This window comes from Pinus tabuliformis, chromosome 7, assembly GCF_031772625.1.
Source record: "Pinus tabuliformis cultivar Carrire ecotype Pingquan chromosome 7, CPIR1, whole genome shotgun sequence".
Classification (NCBI taxonomy): domain Eukaryota; kingdom Viridiplantae; phylum Streptophyta; class Pinopsida; order Pinales; family Pinaceae; genus Pinus; species Pinus tabuliformis.
In genome coordinates, this window is record NC_142293.1 from 1,561,894,732 (window position 1) to 1,561,901,695 (window position 6,964).

The window sequence follows — 6,964 nt, forward strand, 5'->3', positions numbered from 1 at the left end:
ATGCAACACTTGTACACTCAAGACTAGTCTACAATTGATGTTACACTGCCTTGGAATCTCCACCAGAGCTCCGGAACTCGAATTCTCTGCATGCACTAGCTATTTTGGGCTGAGTGACACTGTTGTCTGACTACACAACTGACCTTCCACTAGTTCTATCAACTTTGAGAATTAGCTTAACTGAAAACAACTTGAAATAACTGACCATATCTTCATTAATATAACAATTTTTCATTTCTTTGTGAGTAAATAGAAATAAAAGAAAACACTTCCTTGTAAGTAAATAGAAATGCAAGAATCACAACACCAATATATCCTCTGCTTATCCTTTTTCACATTAGAAATTCGAATCGATTAACCACTCATGTGAATACGCTCACAGGTACCGTTAATCCAAATAATGACTTCAAAGTAAGTGGGTTTGCTTTTGTCTTTGTTTTCAATGCTACAAAATAAGAAACTCTAAGTTCCTGTCCTCTTCTCTTAATTTCATCAATTGTTTCATTACTTGATAATTATCGATAGTTTTCATTTACAGTGACTCATTTTTGGAGTGGTTATCACGTAACCCTACTCAAGTTCCTCAGCCTCAATATTTCGAAGTCCCTATCAAAATGCAGACGAGAAGAAGAGAAAGGATTCTTTGAAGGATGGTATGAATTCAATTCGGCTTCCCACTTATTTATATGCTTGGTTTGTTGAACTCACGTTCAATGATTTTTGTAATATTGATTCGTTTTCTTATTTAATGGATTTGCAGCTTTACTGCTTTGTGGTGTTGTAGGTTGTGCGAGAAATGTTGTTGATGGCGAGGATTAGGTTTCTCCTGGCCTAAAATGAATGGGATTCTATGGATGTACAATATTTAATAAATTAATCATATTCTATGGTTACTGTAATATATGATTTTACTTGGTATTGGAGAGAGATATGTGTTTTCATATTCATTATAATTTTTTTAGGAGTTTACCAGTGAAAAAGTTTTATGTATATAACTTGGTTTTAAAATAATATATTAATGTATGAATTTTGTATGGTTTCTTCTATTTGATTCTCAATATGAATTTTGTCTAGTTTCAAGTTAATTTACTTTACCGATCATACGTTTTGTTATGTGTCTTATACGTTACACGTATTTTGGGCAAAATCTTCTATGAGTTCACAGGTAACTCTGATATTTAGTTTTGATTTCCGTTGAGATGAAATATAAGTCTAACCTTAAATCTTGATTGTTAGGTGTCTCCATGGACTATTTAATTTTACTCTCATTTAAGTTTTCAAACAATTAATTCTCAGTGTTATGTAGGTTCATGTTCATGTATACACGTCTTATTAAAAATTTATGCTCTATGAACCTTCTAGAATTAATTCTCAGTGTTATGTAGGTTCATGTTCATGTATACACCTCTTATTAAAAATTTATGCTCTATGAACCTTCTAGTGTTTAGGGGCTTTTAGCTTCTTCTGGATCTTTTTTATATTGAGAATTTATTTACACTTTGAATTATTTCTATTACTTAATGTTCCTTAAAAACAAAAGTTAATTTCATTTGGATGAATGAGATTTGAACTTGGACGTTGGACCTTTATCTGAATTAGTTAATTTCATTTGGATGAATGAGATTTGAACTTGGAATTTTCTCTGAATTAGTTAATTTCATTTGGATGAATGAGATTTGAACTTGGACCTTTCTCTCATAATTATTAACGTAACTTTTTATTATTAAATGGTGTTGTTATTGAAGCAACAAATGTGTTCAGTGGGTTATATTTGATTGAAATTTACTTATTTATTTTTCAAAAAAATCTATTTTGGAAGTGTTTGAATTATTTTTTAATGGTCAAAATGAATTCAATACCATCAAAAATTCCTAAAAAAAACTAAAATTCTAAAATTTAACAATTATAACCTAAATTTCCAAATATTTCCAGTAATTTTATCAAAAATTATACTCACATGTCCACTATTTTCTAATAAAAATGTCACCTTCTCATTAAACCATTTGTAAGTCATATTTTTGTTTCCAAAAAAAATTTAAACTACCTGTCATTAAACCATTTGTAAGTCATATTTTTGTTTCCAAAGAAAATTTAGTGCGTTAACTTCTCAGCGACGCGACAGAAACTGAAACTCGAACTTGTGAAATTTGTACTAAAGGCACACGCACAATGCCTAAAGGAAAGTCAAAGCCTTAAATTACATAGTTTTTCTTTCCTATTTTGAGGTCAAATTGCATTCAGTTTTAGTAGCCAAACTTCAGGTATGTAAGCCGTTAAAAGTTGCTTGTCTTCAATAGTTTAGTTGCAACGGTTTATAGATATTTTAATTGCATTTTGATATCTAATCACTTTATATTTACAAACAAACATTGTAGGCTTTTATAGATATATAGATTAAAGCTGTGTGGGATTGATAACAAAAAAATATTTTTATTTTATTTTTTTTAATATTATTTTTTGTAAAGTATATATCTTTATGTATATAAATTTTCTTTTGCATATATTATTAGTTGAAATTTATTTATAAATTTTTTAACATTAAACATTCTATGTATGACACAAATTTTATTTAACTTTTTATTATGTCTGTGTTTCTCTAACCAATTTGTTTCTCTAACTTTACAGTTCAAACAAAAACTATATAAAATATAAAATTGTTTTTGTTAGTAAGAAGAAAATGCCACTATTATATGAAATGATTATATTTTTATGATTTGTTAATAACACAATATCATCCATGTAAATTAACAATAGCAAAACATAAATTCTTATTTGTATGCTTTCTTTATTCTTTATGGTTCAAGTTTCTAACTAATTTATATATAAGTCAAATAGAGGATACATTCTCATTTAATTTCTATTTTGATTGATCTTTCTAATTTTATCATTTATTGAAACCCTCAAGTTTACAATGCACATTTAATATAAATAGAAATGAACTCTTTGCCACTCTACTTGAACTCCTACTTTCTCCATCATTTTTCAAAGCATTAATAAATATTGTTTCTTTAAATATTTTCAAAACATATTTAAAACATCAACTACAAGTTATGAGATGGTAATGGTTGAATGATTAGGCCAAAAAAAACCCCAAAAAAATATTTTTCTCCATCATTTTGCAAAGTTATTAAACATATTATGATAACTTTTAGAAAAACTAATGACCTTCATATTCAGAGCAACCATGAAAACAAAGTATCGAGAATCAATGAAAAACTATTATGCAAGCACGCAATCGAAGATGGGGAAGACGACCAAGCGAGCGTTTGGTGAGATATATATAAATTGAAGCCTTGTCTCAGGTCATGTGACCAGTACAACGTGGTCTCATATGTTTATTATTTTGGAACGAGGTTTTGATACGATTGTTTTTAATTTTATCATAGGCTTTTTAAAATTTCAATTTAAATATTAATATTTATTAAGTAGGGATTTAATTTTTATTAAAGGTTTTAGAATATTTGCAATAATATGGGGGTGGATTAGACAATATCTTGGTCTCGCATTTAAAAGCAAATTTCAGAAAAAGAAGTTGGTATGGTGTAATTTACAAATATATCAAGAATGGATCATTCTAAGCCAATAAGGGTAGTAGTCTAAAGGTGCATTGAAGGTATCACGATTGTATTTTTGTTCAAGATGGATTGTCAGAGACTCCATTCATATAAAACTCTACTAGTTGTTGCCTATATTTCGATTCTTTTGATTTCAATCGGTAATAAATCGATCTAAGAACTTCATTATCCATTGAATATATATACAGACTCTGTGTTTTGAAGCATCAGTCGCTGCATGTTGTGTTAGTGTGGGTTTTTGAAATTTGAAGGGTTCCTGCATCCATTAAGGCCAAAAATTGGGTTAATGTGGGTTATGGTTGCATGTTTTTTGGTATTTCACATTGCAAGGGAAAATGAGTCGGAGGAATCATCACAACCAAACACTAGAATTGGTGTAAACTATGGAACAAAAAGGAATAAATTTCCATCACCGAAGCAGGTAGCCAAGATGCTTGGAAACATCATTGTCAATAGAGTCAAGATCTACAACTCATATTCCTCTATACTGTAAGCATTTTCCAACACAGGCATTACAGTTGTTGTGGGTCTTGAGAATGAGAAAGTCCATAGGATAAGTGAAAGTCCAACTACAAGCCAAGCTTGGGTGGCTTAGAGGATTTCTCCTTACTACCCTTCAACCTTAATATTTATGATAATTGTAGGGAATGAGGTCCTTACAAATAGTTATGGGTCATTAGACTCTGAACTAGTGCTTGCAATACATAGCATTCATTCTAGTTTGGTTTCTTTAGGCTTGGATGACAATATTAAGGTATCTACTCCACACCATATGGCTATCCTTTCAACTTCCTTTCCTCATTTGGCCTCCACATTTGCTACTAGTTTGCTACCAATTATGAATCCTCCCCTCCAATTCTTGGATGATACAAGTGTTTTATTAATGTGGAATTCATATCCTTATTTTGCAAACAAAGACAATCCCAAAGAAGTTTCAATGGACTATGTGATGTTTGGGTAGTCTCTAGGGGTTTCAGATCCAAAAGGGTTCACCTATAACAATATGCTAGATGCTCAAATTCATTCCATTTACTCTGTTATGGTTGCTTTGGTTCACAATGACACTATCCCTAGAACTGTCTCTGAGATTGGTTGGCCTTCCAAAGGAGACCCAGATGATATAGGGTTGAATCCTAAGAATGCTAGAAATTATAACACCAGATTCATCAAACATGTTACTTCCAATGAAGGAAATCCGATGAGGCCTATAAAGTCATAGATACCTTTATTTTTGCACTTTTTAATGAGAACCATAAACTAGGCCAACCACTGAGAGGAACTTTGGGCTACTAAACCCGGATGGTTCAAAATTATATGATGTAGATTTGAGTTGTGGTTGGTGTGCATCTCCTCCTCCTCCATATTTTCCTCCTGCAAGCCCACCACCTAACATGATTTATTTATTCTCAAGACCACCAAAAGGTTCAAGGGAAGGCCTTGGCAGTGTTTTTTAATAATAATAATAATATCCATTTTTAAGGTCACAGCCAAGCCAGACACCAAATTGGTGTATGATACCCCCTTGTTTGTGGGACAAGGGACCCACCTCCGCGCAGCGATTTGACTGCTAAGTCTACGAAGGCATACATACTCTACCCCCCTTTGGTTTTGAACCTGTGACCTCTTAAGAGGAAACACATGCTCTTAACCATTAGGCCCACTCAAGCTGTACCAAACCAAGTTCCGATCCGTCTGTTCTTCAAGAGTATTTTGATTTTTCTTGTGGGATGGGTAGTGAAAATTGTGCTTCAATTCGTCAAGGTGGACCTTACTATAATCCAAATATTGTTCATGCCCGTGCTTCATATACAATGAATAGTTACTATCAGATTCACAGTAGAAACTACTAGAATTGTGATTTCAAAGGCACCAGTATGGTCACATTTATCGATCCAAGTAAGGATTATTCCACTCATTTTATCTTCTAGGGAATGTCTTCCTTTAATTTTTCCTTTTTTTTGGCTACTTGAAAAGTACGATGCATTATTTTTTTTTGTGCCTCATATTTAATATGATTCCATACATTAAATTTCCATATATTGGGAATTGGACATGGAAGTATTCTTCTATATTCCAATTTATGCATTATAATCACTCTCATAATGTATAATTCAAATTTTTAAACCAAAATTGCCATGAAGATAGCAGCGTGCAGGTCACTAAAATTTTCAATATAAATTATTAAAATGAGGGTCTGACTGGTTAGATCATGTATTGTTTTGGTTCAAGCTATGGATCTTGTCACTATCCTCAAGAATGAGCATCCAATAAAATTGGCAAGGTGCTTTTAGTAACTCAATCTCATCCCTTCCTCTTGGATACCAAAGATTGTAAAAGCCAATCCCTTTTCCAGAACATTGGACTGATTGTAATACTCATTATCTGAATCAGTTGCTCATTGTGATGGTGTACTTACAAATGATTTTGGAAGCCTGACGAATTTTAGCAGGTTATCCAAAATGTGATTTAAACTTAATCGTCACATGTACTAATAGAACCATTGGGAGCTTATTCGACATATTTATTTATAGTACAACTTCCTAGATATGAAATTTAGACAACTTATTTTGGTTCTCTAGTGAAGCTTTTTGTTTATGTTTTTCATGCGCTATAGGCTAAGCACAGGCTATCGCAACCAAGTGGATTGGATAATTTTGTATTGTTTTGAACGTATGGAGTAGAATGCTTATATTCAGTGAGGAATGAGAAGGAAATTTTGATGTGGTGTCAACTTTGTATATTTTAGAGGATACATGAATTGATATATATGTGATGTCTGTAATTGCAAGATATATTTATTGTACTGGCTAATGTTTGACACATTCTCCAAATGGGTAATACTGCCTATATAGAATTGTAACCTTAATACAGATTAGGACTTCCATTTTTCTCGGAAACTAACTTTTTAGTTTCACTTTGTTAAACATGGCTTATACTTGAACTTCTTGTGTATTATCGATGTTTTTTATCAAATGAGTGGATCTACCCTGAAAGAGTGCTTGAATTCTTCATTGTATTTGTTTTAGGCATGTTGATGAGCTGGTTCATTTTTTTTAATGTCACCCTATCCACAATAATAAGGTCCCATGAAGAAGATTGTTTAGTATGTTTGATTGAAATTTGTTGAGATTCACTTTTATGTAAATTCCAAATGGTCAGTTAAATTTGTTATCAATTTAAACCATCCAATAAAAATTAGTTCATACTAACATGACTTGACTAATATGAAGATATTGAATCAAAACTAGGTTTTTGTGATATGACTTAAAGGATATGAATCCAATTCAATGATGGGTGACTTGTTGTGTTGATGAAATCTAGTAGGGATGTCAAATTTAATGGGCCATTGTTGAATCACTGAACAAAACATTATTTCATCAACTTTCTAA

General features: G+C 31.7%; 1 pseudogene; it reads left to right on the plus strand.

Moving 5' to 3' along the window:
* Nucleotides 1-3,861: 3,861 nt before the first annotated feature.
* Nucleotides 3,862-5,835, plus strand: LOC149254003 (glucan endo-1,3-beta-glucosidase 14 pseudogene; annotated as a pseudogene).
* The last annotated feature ends 1,129 nt before the right edge of the window (nt 5,836-6,964 follow it).